Source organism: Hemiscyllium ocellatum, chromosome 3, assembly GCF_020745735.1.
Source record: "Hemiscyllium ocellatum isolate sHemOce1 chromosome 3, sHemOce1.pat.X.cur, whole genome shotgun sequence".
Classification (NCBI taxonomy): Eukaryota; Metazoa; Chordata; class Chondrichthyes; order Orectolobiformes; family Hemiscylliidae; genus Hemiscyllium; species Hemiscyllium ocellatum.
In genome coordinates, this window is record NC_083403.1 from 139,371,329 (window position 1) to 139,385,840 (window position 14,512).

Below are 14,512 nucleotides of genomic sequence, written 5' to 3' on the forward strand. Positions count from 1 at the left end.
TCCATCCTGTTTCACCAGTTGCTGGCTTGCAGCACTCAGAACAATAGAGTCATTTTGAATAACTTCCCCTTTAACTTCTCCCACTTTCTTAAGGTCAAAGGTGTGACCATGGTTACCCGCATAGGCCCCAGTGATGTCTGCCTCTTTGTGGGGTATGTGGAATATTCCTTGTTCCTGTTCTATTCTGGCCCCCACCCACAACTCTTTCTCTGGTATATCGAAGACATCATCGGTGTTGCTTCACTCTCTTGAATGGATTTGGAAAAATGAATGAATTTTGCTTCCAATTTCCACCCCACTTTCACCTTCACCTGGTCCATCTCTGACTCCTCCCATTCCCTTCCTCGATATCTCTCTTTCCATTGCTGGGGATAGGCTGGCCACTGATATCCATTACAAACCCAAAGAAAGCGAGGACTGCAGATGCTGATGATCAGAGTCGAGAGTGTGGTGCTGGAAAAGCACAGCAGGTCAGGCCGTATCCGAAGAGCAGGAGAATTGATGTTTCAAGCATAAGCTCTTCATCAGGAATGAGCCTCATTCCTGATGAACGGCTTATGCCTGAATTGTTGATTCTCCTGCTCCTCGGTTGCTGGCTGACCTGCTGTGTTTTTCCCGTGCCGCACTCTCCATTATAAACCCACCGACTCCCACAGTTAACTTGACTATACATCCTCAAACCCTGTTTCCTGTTAAGACTCTATTCCATTCTCCCAGTTCCTCTGTCTCCATTGCATCTGTTCTAAGGATGCCAACTTCCACAGGGGGCCTTTGAAATGTCCACCTTCTTCCTTACTCGAGGATTCCCCAGTACCAAGGTCGGCAGGGGCCTCAGCTAGGTCTGACTCATCTCTAGCCCTTACCTTTCCTTTCCCTCTTACAACAGCGCTGGGGTCCCCCGGTCCTCACTTTCCAACCCACCAGCATCCACATCCACAGGATCATTAATTTTCCATTTCCATAAACTCCAGCTAGATGTCACTGCTAGACACCTCCATTCCCCTCCCCTCCCAGGTCAGCCTTCCACAGGAGCCGTTCCCTTAGGATACCCCGGCCTACTCCTCCTCCACTTCCAACGTCACCCTGCCCACCCCCCACCCCCATTGCACCGTCCCATGTTGCACGAAAGGTGCAACACTTGCTAATTTACTTTGTCCCCCCTCCCTATTCAGGGCCCCAGACTCACCTACCAGGTGAAGTAGCAATTTACCTGCACTTCACTCAATCTAGTCTACATGCATTTGCTGCTCACAATGTGGTCTCCTCTGCATTGGGTAAATGTAACACAGACTGGGTGACCACTTTGCAGAAAACCTACGATCTGTGTGAAAATATAACCCTGAGCTTCCTGCTGCCTGCCATTTCCAACACACCGTCCTGTTCCCTGGCCAACATCTCTGTCTCAGGCTTGCTGCTAGTGCTCCAGCAAACTGGAAGAACAGTACCTCATTTTCCACTTGGGAATTCTGCAGCCCTCTGGTGCTAATTTCGAGATCAATAATGTTAGGGTCTAAGCATCTTCTCCCATACCCTTGCCCAACACTCACACCCCAGGCCTTGTCATTCCATGGGCTGCTATCCCAAACAATCCCATGGTCCTCATTAGCAGCTAATAATTCCCCCAGGCTGACATTTACGCATTTGTTTGCCTGTCCATTTGGTTTTCTCTCTTTCTGGGCTCTACCTCCACTTATCATATACTACTTGCTCCCCCACCCCATCTTTTCTTAGCTACCATCCTTTCTGAAGAAGGGCCACAAAATGTTAACTCTGCTTTCTCTCCACAGATGCTGCTTGACCTGCTGAGTTTTTCCAGCAGTTTCTGTTTCGGTGTCCATCAGTGATTCAGGGTTCGCAATCCATCATCATGTCAGTTATCATCTCCAAGTAGTCTCACTTCTTTTTAACCTTGTTGAGAAGATTTTTAAATAATCTATGTCAAGAAGAATATTAATTCCAATGCAATCCCTTGAGGTATCTCCTGGAAGACAGCTGTAATAGAGGGGTGATTCCCTGTCACACCCAGTGTGGTGCGTTCCAATAGATGATTGATTTGTTCAGGTTCAGTTTAATAATATCCTATTGAAATTTGATGAGGAACATTGTCAAAGGATTTTGAGAAGCTGGATATTGCCACCTGAGGCCATGCATTGCTTTTTTGAGACTTGAAGCCAGGCCATTGACGATCTGTAAACGCTGTGTTTTTGGTGAGAAAGCTTGCTGACTATCAACACGGTCTGCAGCTTCAAAGTGCTCCCTGAGATTAGATTACTTACAGTGTGGAAACAGGCCCTTCGGCCCAACAAGTCCACACCAACCCACCACCCACCCAGACCCATTCCCCTAACACTACGGGCAATTTAGCATGGCCAATTCACCTAACCTGCACATTTTTGGACTGTGGGAGGAAACCGGAGCATCAGGAGGAAACCCACACAGACACAGGGATAATGTGTAAACTCCACACAGTCAGTCGCCTGAAGCTGGAATTGAACCCGGGTCTCTGATACTGTGAGGCAGCAGTGCTAACCACTGTGCCACCATGCCGCCCATAAATGTGAGTGAATAATGTGTTTGAGCAATTTGTAAATGATATTGGTGAGAGATGCTGGTGTTTTGTTTTTATTTCGGCTGATTCACTTCTTCTATTTGACCAGTTCAGAGATGTATCTCTGGTGCAGATGGGACCTGAAACTGAGCCTCCTGGCACAGAGGTAGGAAAACAGCTCTGCTTGGCTGACTTTGTGGACCTCCAAACAAACATAAGGGACAAGGGAAATAAGGAATGCCCCAATTAAAGATTGTTCAAGTGCAATCTCCTGAGCAAATCATCATTGGACAACCCTCTCAATCCAGGAACCAATCCAGTGAACATTCACGGTGCATTTTACTTATGACTCAGTACCTACAAAGTATCCTTGCCGCTCAACATAAGACTAAACAATCTTCCTATAGTTGCAGAAAAGGAAGCAGCTGTGAACACGGCGTGTTTGTTGCCCATTTTTCACGATTCCAATGAATTTCTGTTCAATCTTCTCACCTTCATTTTGATGATAAATTTCCAGAATCTTAGAAAATCCATGTATACTAAATTAAACGTAAATGCTGTCATGTAAATGTGGCGTGGTCCTCAGTGGTTAGCACAGCTGTCCCACAGCGACCAGGACCTGAGTTTGATTCCACTGTCAGGTGACTGTCTGTGGGGAGTTCCCACATTCTGTACGTGTTTGCATGAGTTTCTTCTGGGTGCTCCAGTTTCCTCACACACTCGAAAGATATGCAAGTTAGGTGGATTGGCCTTCCTAAATTGTCCATAGTGTTCAGGGATGCATTAGCCATGGGAACAATAGGGTAATGGGGGTAAGGCAGTAGGATGGGCCAGGTGGGATGATCTTTAGAGGGTCAGTGTGGACTTGTTGGGCCGAATGGACTGTTTTCACACAGTAGGGATTCTATGGAAAAGTCTCATAAAAAGCCACTCCTTAAATATTAGATTAGATTAGATGTTCTACAGTATGGAAACAGGACCTTCAGCCCATCAAGTCCACACCGACCCTCGAAGAGTAACCCACCCAGACTCATCCCTCCATCCTATATTTACTTCTGATTAATGCGCCTAACACTATGGGCAATTCAGCATGGCCAATTCACCTGACCTGCACATCTTTGGATTGTGGGAGGAAACCGGAGCACCCGGAGGAAACTCACGCAGACATGGGGAGAATGTACAAACTCCATACAGACAGTCACCCGAGGCAGTAATCGAACCCAGGGCCCTGGCTTGGTGAGGCAGCAGTGCTAACCACTGAGCCTTGAATGGAGTGACATAGATGCATTGAAAAATGCCTTAGTTAAATACAAAACTTGATGAATTGGAGCCAGTTTCCAGACCTGCTGAGATTTTCACCGATTTTAACAAACTCATGTCCAAGTACTCCTTCCCACTAAAATACTGCCTTTGGCCCCCGTTGTGGCAATATTGAACAATGTTAAAAAAAAAGCACTGCATTCATGAGTAAACCACACAACTTGGGGAAAGAGAACTTGTAAATTCAGATCATTGATAAAGTCATGTATCACCATACAGTGTGTTCAATAAATGAGTGAAAAACTTGCCAATTATGATTTCATGAAAACAATGCTTGTTTAAGTAAAGAATTGGCTAGAAACAATGCAGTTAATGCAAAATAAGACCTTGGTATTGATTTTAGGATTTGATTGTTTCTCATACTTAAAAGCTTTAAGCAGCAGTGTTGAACATCTGTGGATCCTGTGTCCGGCAATAATGGAAACTACATGAAAGGTTTTGTGATATTTTTGAGATCTATTAGCAATGTGTTGAGAATTGGAGAGTGTAGACATAAGGGATGAAGGATAGAATGTCAAGTGAATGATTGTATTTATTTACAGGTTATGGGTGATATTGTTTGCCTCTATGAAGGTAATGGTGGGCATTATGATTAAACTATTGTTCTCCTTGCATCAGTAGATGTCCCTGAGCATTGTTAAATAAAAAAATTAAGTATTTTGACAACACAGAGAGAGGAGTAACACATCTCAACGTCAGGAGGGTGTGTGTCTTGGAGGTAAACCTGAAGATGAAGGTGATACCATCTAACTGGTAGAAATCCACAGACCTGCAGATTTTGAATGTTTTGTAAACATTTCTGAATTCCCATGATGAAATAGCAAGTATAAATTTGTTGATGACATGCAGAAAGGTACAGAAAAAGCTATGAAGAGGACACAGTTTGGTTGTAAAAAGATATTGATAAAATCAGACTGTAAACAAAGATGCAGCTAATGAAATATAATGTGATAAAATGTGAGATTGCCCATTTTGACTGGAAAAATAAAAAAAATCGTATTATCTATTTGGTGAGAAATTGCAGAACTCTGAGATACAGAGAGATTTGGGTGTTCTTGTGTATGAAGTATAAAATGTTAGTATAGCAAGCAGGTAAGAAAGCTAATGAAATGTTATAGTTTATCACGAGCAGCATTGAATTCGAAAGGATTATGCTTCAGTTATACAGGGGACTATCGAGACTGCATCTGGAGTATTGTGTATACATTTGGTCATCTCATTTAAGGAAGAATGTAAATATATTGGAGTCAGTTCAGAGAATGTTTATTTTGGCTATTACATGGAGAGAGGGTGGTTGCCTTCAAAGGCAGCCTTGGATCTGTTGTAGAAGAATAGGGTAAGACTTGCATGAATCATATGGAATCTGGAGGGGTTTTAACAGAATAGATATGGAGATGTATTCCCTACTTTGGAGGAATCTAGAACTAGGGGGTTATGTTTTAAAACCAGCATTGCCCACTTAAAACAGAGAAATTTGAAAAATTCTTTCTCTCAGACGATCATCAGTCTTTGAAACACTCTTCCTCAAAAGGTAATGAAGCAGAGACCCTAAGTATTTTTAAGGTGGAGGATGGTAGATAGATAAAAGGGTTGAAAGGTCATTAGGAACTAGCAGGAATATGGATTTGGGGCTACACTCTGATCAGTCATGCTTTTATATAATAGTGAAATGGCTTCAAGGGACTGATTGGCTTCCTCCTATTGAAGTGCTTTGAACCAATCACAGTCATATGCCAGTGTATTATATAGAATAAATGCTGTGTATTTAGGTAGACTGGTAAAGTGAGTATTTATGTTACCTGCCATATGCTGCTGCAAACAACCACTGGCGGTTTGAGGTTCTGGTAGAGTGTTGTAATAGGTGCAATTACATCGAATAATTAATCATAATTACTAAGACAATCAGGAGTCATAGACTCATAGAGCTGTACAGAATGGAAACAGACCCGTCCAACTCGTCCATGCTGACCAGAAATCCTAAATTAATCTAGTCCCATTTGCCAGCACTTGGCCCATATCCCTATAAACCCTTCCTATTCATATACCCATCCAAATGCCTTTCAAATGCTGCAATTGTACCAGCCTCCACCACTTCCTCTGGCAGTTCATTCCATACACGTACCTCACTCTGCGTGAAAACACTGCCCCCTTAGGTCCCTTATAAATCTTACCCTTCTCTTCTTGAACCTGTGCTCTCTAGTTTTGGACTCCCCTACCCTGCCTGTCTTGATTGTATAAACTTCTATAAAGTCATCCCTCAACTTCTGATGCTCCAGGGAAAATAGTCCCAGCCTATTCACCCTCTCCCTATAGCTCAAACCCTCCAATCCTGATGTTTGTGTTGCAGTGGCAGTGTCCCCACCTCTGGGAGCAAGCATCTGGGTTCATGTCCTACCTGCCCCAGAGATGTGTCAGAAGATGTCTGAAATGTTTGATTAAAAATATCTATCAGGAGCCAAAGATAAGGCATCTCGTCCCATTGTGATGTGAAGCAGGAATCCCAGTTCTTCATCCAAACAACATGACATCATCAGAAGGGTGAAGCCTAATGCAGTCTCCAACATTAATAATGCTTTCAGCACCACAGCTTTGTACAGCAGGATCAATAATAAAACATAAAGCAGACAAACCAGCAGACTGTTGTATTTGAGAGCAATGATTGTCAATAGAAATGGAAGTGGTTTTGGGCAGGTTTATTAGCAGATCTAGTCTGCAGCTACAAGATGTGTAACAACTTTACAGGAGAAAGTGAGGACTGCAGATGCTAGAGATCAGAGTCGAGAGTGTGGTGCTAGAAACGCACAGCCAGTCAGGCAGCATCCGAGGAGCGGGAGATTCGACGTTTTGGGCAAGAGTCCTTCATCGGGAATGAGGCTCATTGTATGGGGCCTTGGTGAGACTATGCCTGGAATATTGTGTGTAGTTTTATTTGTCTTATTTGAGGAAGGATGTTTTGGCCACAGAGGGTGTGCAGAGAGTGTCTGCCTGACTGATTCCTGGGATGGCAAGGTTGACATATGAAATGAGATTGGATTGGTTAGGACTGGATTGGTTAGGACTATATTCACTTGTATTTAAAAGAATGAGGGGTGTCTCACAGTAGCCTATAAAGTTCTAACAGGACTGGACAAGGTAATTGCAGGAAGAGTTTTCCCAATGGTGGGGGAGTCAGATCAAGGAGGCACAGGTCAAAATTTGGCATGGTCCATGTAGGATGAGATGAGGAGAAATCTCTTCATTGAGAGAGTGATGAACCTGTGGAAGTCTCTGCCGGAGAAAATAAGTGAGGCCAAAATATTGGAATGTTTTCAAGAAGGCATTAGATATAATTCTTCAGGGTAAAGGGATCAAAGGGTATGAAGAGAAAGTGGGAACAAGGTACTGATTTAGAAAAGCCAACTGACCCACTTCTGCTCCAATTTTTTTTAATGTTTCTATCTCTCTATTGGCTTTAGTTTGAAGACATCTCAAGCCAAATTTTTCCAGGCTTCCTTGCTGTAGCCAATGCATCATCTTTTACTGAAGAATGGTAATCTTCTTTAAACTCGATGTCAGTTCCCTTTACTGAGAGACCGTGTGAAGAGTGCAGCAGACGAGCGTTTATTTGTGAGAACCTGTGGAAAGAGCACTTGAAAAGATACTGTCAGGAGGCAGAGTCATTTATAAGATGCTTTAGCATCTTGATGATATACTTGATAATTGTTCAAACTGAGCTTGTGTGCATGTACTCTGCCTCTTCTATAGTTGGCGTTGGGAGTGCTCAACATCTCGGGTTTTCAAGGATTATTCTCTTAATTTTCCTTTTCCTTCAGATAAGAGTTGGAGATGACTGCAATGAAGCATATTTGGGCTCCAAGAAAGCTGGCATTCATTAAGCTAATTCTACACTGATGACATTGAACAAATATTTTTTCACCATGTTCTACTTGGGTAGACTTTGTTTTGATTGGCAATGTGGGAACAATGAATAACTATCTACATTTAATAAAAAGAGAGGGTTTGCAGGACTGTACCTCTCCATCATGCTGCTTTTGCTGGTCAGAGATGAAACAGATAAATCTTTGACCTTCCTTAATCAAGTTTTTGTGATCTCTCTGATGCATCAAACGACCTCTTAATTACAAACTTGCTGATGCTACAGTAGTCCCCCATTAATAAGCTTCAAGGAAGCAGATGTATAGCATTTTGTGCTGCAGTAACTTGGCACTCTGCAGTGTCATTATACTAATAATTCATCTCATCTGTTGTTCTGATCAAGATGTTGGCATTGCTTTCCTTCTATGTGTCAGCCTCATTAGGCACCCCTTCTTTTGCCATTACTTTATGTCTGAACTGGACCAGTCTTTGAGTGCAAGCGAATAGATGGTTGAACGGGTGAGTGGGTGAATGAGTGAATGAGTGGGCAGGTTGTGTCAGGGCAGATCAAGGGGATAGTCAGGTCAGGTCAAGTTGCAGAAGGGAAGGAGATGGAGTGGGACGTTTATCAGGACAGAGGGGTTCATGAGAGGTGTCAGGGGTTTGATTGAGGAGTCTGACTCGTGGAGTTACCTAGTTGTTGGACCAGGTTTAAATCTGTCTAATATTTCCTGGGTAACTACCAGGTAAATACTCCATATTTATCTGAAGTTTCCAACTCTTACTCTCAGAAAACAGCGGATTTACCTATTGGAAGTTTAAACTTCCCAGGCAGTTTGAACTAGGAGTCCTACAAGGCCTGGATATACATCCTTAATGATTTGTCCAGTTTCTGATGATTCGAACACCAATAGTTGTATTAAGGAATAAGGAAGAGCATAAATATCCCTCCATTAATGCTACCCAGTGGAAGACATGATGTGGAGGTGCTGGTGTTGGACTGGGGTGGACACGGTCAGAAGTCACATGACACCAGGTTATTGTCAAACAGCTTTATTTGAAATCACCAGCTTTTGGAGCAACACTCAAATCAACCTGTTGGACTTTAACTTGGTGTTGTGTGACTACTGACCTTGTCCTCTGGAAGAAAAGCAATCGCCTGTAAAATTACCAGCCATGAGCATTTAAGCCACATCAGCAATGCAACCTGGAAACCCTGAAAACATTATTCCAACTTGCACCATCTCAGAGCTATTTTCGGTTAAACTGCAGCACCCACTTGTTGGAAAACGGTAATTAAGGGCAGAATTTTCCACTCCCATGAATGGTACGGGAATGGTGGAAAATATGGCGAAAATGAAAAAGTTACAATCATGATGCCAGTGAAAACATTACAGATATTTCTCCCGCTTGAGTGAGTTCAGAACCTCACTGATGAACAGTGATGATCTCATTGCTATGCACTTGCATCTGATAGATACCCGACTGGTCCCATTTCTATACACCATACAATTTCTCTCTCCTTCCTTGAGAAACTGGGTGGTGCTAATTCCCAACATGAATGTCGGAGGGGATACCTGGCAGCAGCAGCAACTCACAGCTTGTTTCATCAGGCTTTCAGAGAAAGCGAGGACTACAGAGGCTGGAGATCAGAGTCGAGAGAGTTGTGCTGGAAAAGCACAGCAGGTCAGGCAGCATCTGAGGAGCAGAAGAATCAACGTTTCAGGCATAAGCCCTTTTCCTGATGAAGGGCTTATGCCTGAAACATCGATTCTCCTGCTCCTTGGATGCTGCCTGACTGGCTGTGCTGTTCCAGCACCACAGTGTCATCAGGCTTTCATCCTACTCTGACTTCATAGCAAAGTCATCTCTTGCTCCATGGACATTGTCCTCTTCCACCTTTTGTCCATGTAAATCACTATCAGCAATTCACCAGTTTCACCACAACACTGTGTCTGCTTTTCGACCAACTCAACAACACTTCAACCTTTTGGAACTTTACTTTGGAGCTCAGGGAACCTATGAGATGAATGCTTCTGATAGGTCACCTTTCCACATATGCATCTCAAGCACCATGGTGGCTCAGCGGTTAACATCACTGTCTCACAGTGCCAGGGCCTGGGTTTGATTCCAGCCTTGGGTGTCAGCCTGTGTTGGAGTTTGCCTGTTTGCCTTGTGTCTGTGTGGGTTTCCTCCCACAATCCAAAGATGTGCAGGTTAGGGTGGATTGGGAAGTGGGGTGGGAAAGAATGGGGGTGGGGGGGGGGGGGGGCGGAGGCGGGCAGGGTGACGGTAGAAGATCAGGATTGTGTGAGGTCAGTCACAGGAGGTTGGATGTTAATGTTCAAGAGGATTATTAGTTGGGTTGTCCACAAAGTTCTGGGTAAAGTGGGAGCCTCAAGTCTCTGGATGGGCTTTGCTTGACTGCATCACTGAGTAGAAAGTGAGGCCTGCAGATGCTGGAGATCAGAGCTGAAAATGTGTTGCTGGAAAAGCGCAGCAGGTCAGGCAGCATCCGAGGAACAGGAGAATCGATGTTTCGGTTCCTGAAGAATGCCTGAAACATCGATTCTCCTGCTCCTTGGATGCTGCCTGACCAGCTGCACTTTTGGATCACTGAGGGAATGATTCCAGTGAAGGCGGGTGAGATAGTCAAGACATTCAAGATGAAATCTAAGGGTGGGAACTCACAAAACATGGAAGGGGACATGGAGCTTCAGGACAGGTTTTTTTCACAAATCAGTATATCCTGGGGACAATATATGGCCAACGAAAACATGACAAACTACAAACCCTTGGGGTCAGGGAGTAAACCTGGGACATTAATAGTGATATAAAGGAGCAGAGCAGAAATGGAGAAGGTGAAAGGTCATTGGGGAAACAGGAACAGAAACACAAAAAGGAGCAGGAGGGATGCTATCATCCAACGTTTCCGGCAAAGCCTAAAATTCACAAATTGGAAACCTTGTCATCTTTGGTTCAAAACCAACCGCACAAGCACCATTCAAAATGGCTGCAACCACAGTTCCTGATGAAGGGCTTATGCTCGAAACGTCGAATTCTCTATTCCTGAGATGCTGCCTGGCCTGCTGTGCTTTGACCAGCAACACATTTGCAGCCACAGTTAGTGTGAGCAATGTCAGCGACTGCTTTTGCTTTTGGGAGCAGAATAAAATTGTTTGAATTTGAGGCCCTGCAAAGGGCAACTGCGTATCTCCATTGACTCAGTAATGCTGCGCATCTGGTCTTACATTGCATTTCATTGGCAGATCATTCATTGTTTAAGAATACACATTACAAATCATGGCATCAAGCATTACATTGTTCTCACTAGTTCCCTCCTTGTCATGCCAGATAAGAAAGAGTAATCAGATGCTAACTTAAACATGATGCCTGGACTTGGCATTTCTGAACTATATTTCCTAACTTACACTGAAGGCAACATTGTGAAGCTCCCATTGTTCTCACACTGAACAATATGTAAGCAAGAACAAATTCTCAGATGTTCAAGTGTGGCATTTGTTTAGGAGGATGCTAACATGGGGTGACGTGGCGGCTCAGTGTTTAGCACTGCTGCCTCACAGAGTCAGAGACCAGCGTTCGATTGCATCTCGGGCGACTGTCTGTGTGGAGTTTGCACATTCTCCCCGTGTCTGCATGGGTTGTTTCCTCCGGGTGCTCCGGTTTCCTCCCACAGTCCAAAGATGGGCAGGTTAGGTGGAATTGGCCATGCTAAATTACCCATAGTATCCAGGGATGTAGGTGAATTAGACATGGGAGTTGCTGGGAGAGGGTAGGGGGATGAGACTATGTGGGATGCCCCTCAGAGAGTTGATGTGGACCTGTTTCCACAATGCAGGGATTCTATGAAACAAGATTCTGTGGTGGTTGATTCCTGTGTAGCATGAACCCTGCTTTTACAACATATATTTGGATAAGGTTACATACCTCAGTGCTCCTTATCATGGCATGATGTTGAGTTCTTTGCCAAGTCTCTATGGCACATTGTCAGGGCATAACATGAGGCTTTGTTGTGATTGATGTGAGAGCTCAGCGATACCATCAGTGAAATGGTGTTTCATAGATGATCTCATCACTCACCTGACATGGACATCACTGAGGGAGCAGTCCTTATGGCATTTCTTCAATTACACAGACAAAATTGAAGGAGAGAATCATTTCATTGTCATCAGCAAGGCCAATAAATACAGCAACCGCCCACCAATCAGAATGAGGAGCAGCAGGTGAAGATTTCACAAGGAAATGATGTCACTCTGCATCTACAGGTCTTGCTGCCATTTTCTACAGCTCTCAGGAATACAATACAAGGTGCAGATTCATGGTGTCCTGGCCCATCATCACCGGACTGTGTTATCTACTGGAGCAGGACATCTGCAAGACAGGGTCAGTGGTTAGCACTGCTGCCTCACAGCACCAGGGGCCTGGGTTCAGTTCCAGCCTCGGGCAATGTCTGTGTGGAGTTTACACATTCTCCCCGAGTCTGCGTGGGTTTCCTCCCACAGTCCAAAGGTGTGAAGGTTAGGGTGGATTGGCCAAGCTGGATTGCCCATAGTGTGCAGGCTAGGTGGATTAACCGGGATAATTGTGAGGTTATGGGGAGTAGGGTGGGGAGACGGAGTGGATGCGTCTGTGTGGGATGCTCTTGAGAGGGTTGGTACAGACACAACAGGCCAAATGGCCTCTTTCTCCACTGTAGGGATTCTATGTGTTCACAAGGATCGACTGGCTGCCCATCTCGGTTCCGTCCAGATTTTGGCTGCATTGAGATTTTATCCAGTGGCCCATTCCAAGGAGTGTCTAGGTAGCTAGAACATAGAACATACAACATAGAACATTACAGTGCAGTACAGGCCCTTCGGCCCTCGATGTTGCACTGACCTGTCATACCAATCTGAAGCCCATCTAACCTACACTATTCCATGTACGTCCATATGCTTGTCCAATGACAACTTAAATGTACTTAAAGTTGACGAATCTACTACCGTTGCAGGCAAAGCATTCCACACCTTTACTACTCTCTGAGTAAAGAAACTACCTCTGACATCTGTCCTATATCCATCACTCCTCAATTTAAAGCTATGCCTCCTCGTGTTTGCCGTCACCATACTTGGAAAAAGGCTCTCACTGTCCACCCTATCTAACCCTCGGATTATCTTCTATGTCGCTATTAAGTCACCTCTCAACCTTCTTCTCTTCAATGAAAACAGCCTCAAGTCCCTCAGCCTTTCATCGTAAGACCTTCCCTCCATACCAGGCAACATCCTAGTAAATCTCCTCTGCACCCTTTCCAAAGCTTCCACATCCTCCTTATAATGCCGTGACCAGAACTGTACACAATACTCCAAGTCCGGCTGCAACCAGAGTTTTGTACAGCTACAGCATAACCTCATGGTTCCGGAACTCGATCCCTCTATTAGTAAAAGCTAAAACACTGTATGCCTTCTTAACAACCCTGTTGTCCGAAACGTTGATTTTACTGCTCCTCAGATGCTGCCTGAACTACTGTGCTTTTCCAGCACCACTCTAATCCAGAATCTAGATTCCAGCATCCGCAGTCATTGTTTTTACCTTCTTAACAACCCTGTCAACCTGTGTGGCAACTTTCAGGGATCTGTGTACATGGACACCGAGATCCCTCTGCTCATCTACACTACCAAGAATCTTACCATTAGCCCAGTACTTTGCATTCCGGTTACTCCAACCAAAGTGAATCACCTCACACTTGTCCACATTAAACTCCATTTGCCACTTCTCAGCCCAGCTCTGCAGTCTCTTTGTAACCTACAACATCCTTCGTCATTATCCACAACTCCACCGACCTTAGTGTCATTTGTAAATTTACTAACCCACCCTTCTACGCCCTCATCCAGGTCATTTATAAAAATGACGAACAGCAGCGGACCCAACACCAACCCTTGCGGTACACCATGAGTAACTGGACTCCAGGATGAACATTTCCCATCAACCACCACCCTCTGTCTTCTTTCAGCAAGCCAATTACTGATCCAAACTGCTATATCTCCCACAATCCCATTCCTCCGCATTTTGTACAATAGCCTGCTATGGGGAACCTTATCGAATTCCTTGCTGAAATCCATATACACCACATCAACCGGTTTACTCTCATCTACCTGTTTGGTCACCTTCTCAAAGAACTTAATAAGGTTTGTGAGGCACGACCTACCCTTCACAAAACTGTGCTGACTATCCCTGATCAAATTATTCTTTTCTAGATGATTATAAATCCTGTCTCTTTATACCTTTTCCAACACTTTACCAACAACTGAAGTAAGGCTCACTGGTCTATAAATATCAGGGTTGTCTCTACTCCCCTTCTTGAACAGGGGAACCACATTTGCTATCCTCCAGTCTTCTGGCACTATTCCTGTAGACAATGACAATTTAAAGATCAATGCCAAAGGCTTGGCAATCTCCTCCCTGGCTTCCTTGGCCCAGGGGACTTATCTATTTTCACACTCTGCAGGATTTCTAATACCTCTTCCTTGTGAACCTCAATCCCACCTAGTCTAGTAGCTTGTATCTCAGTATTCTCCTTGGCAACATTGTCGTTTTCTAGAGTGAATACTGTTGAAAAATATTCTTTTAGTGCTTCCCCTATCTCCTCTGACTCCACACACAACTTCCTACAACTATCCTTGATTGGCCCTAATCTTATTCTTGTCATTCTTTTATTCCTTAAATACCTAGAGAAAGCCTGAGGGTTTACCCTGATCCTATCTGCCAACAACTTCTCATGTCTCCTTCTGG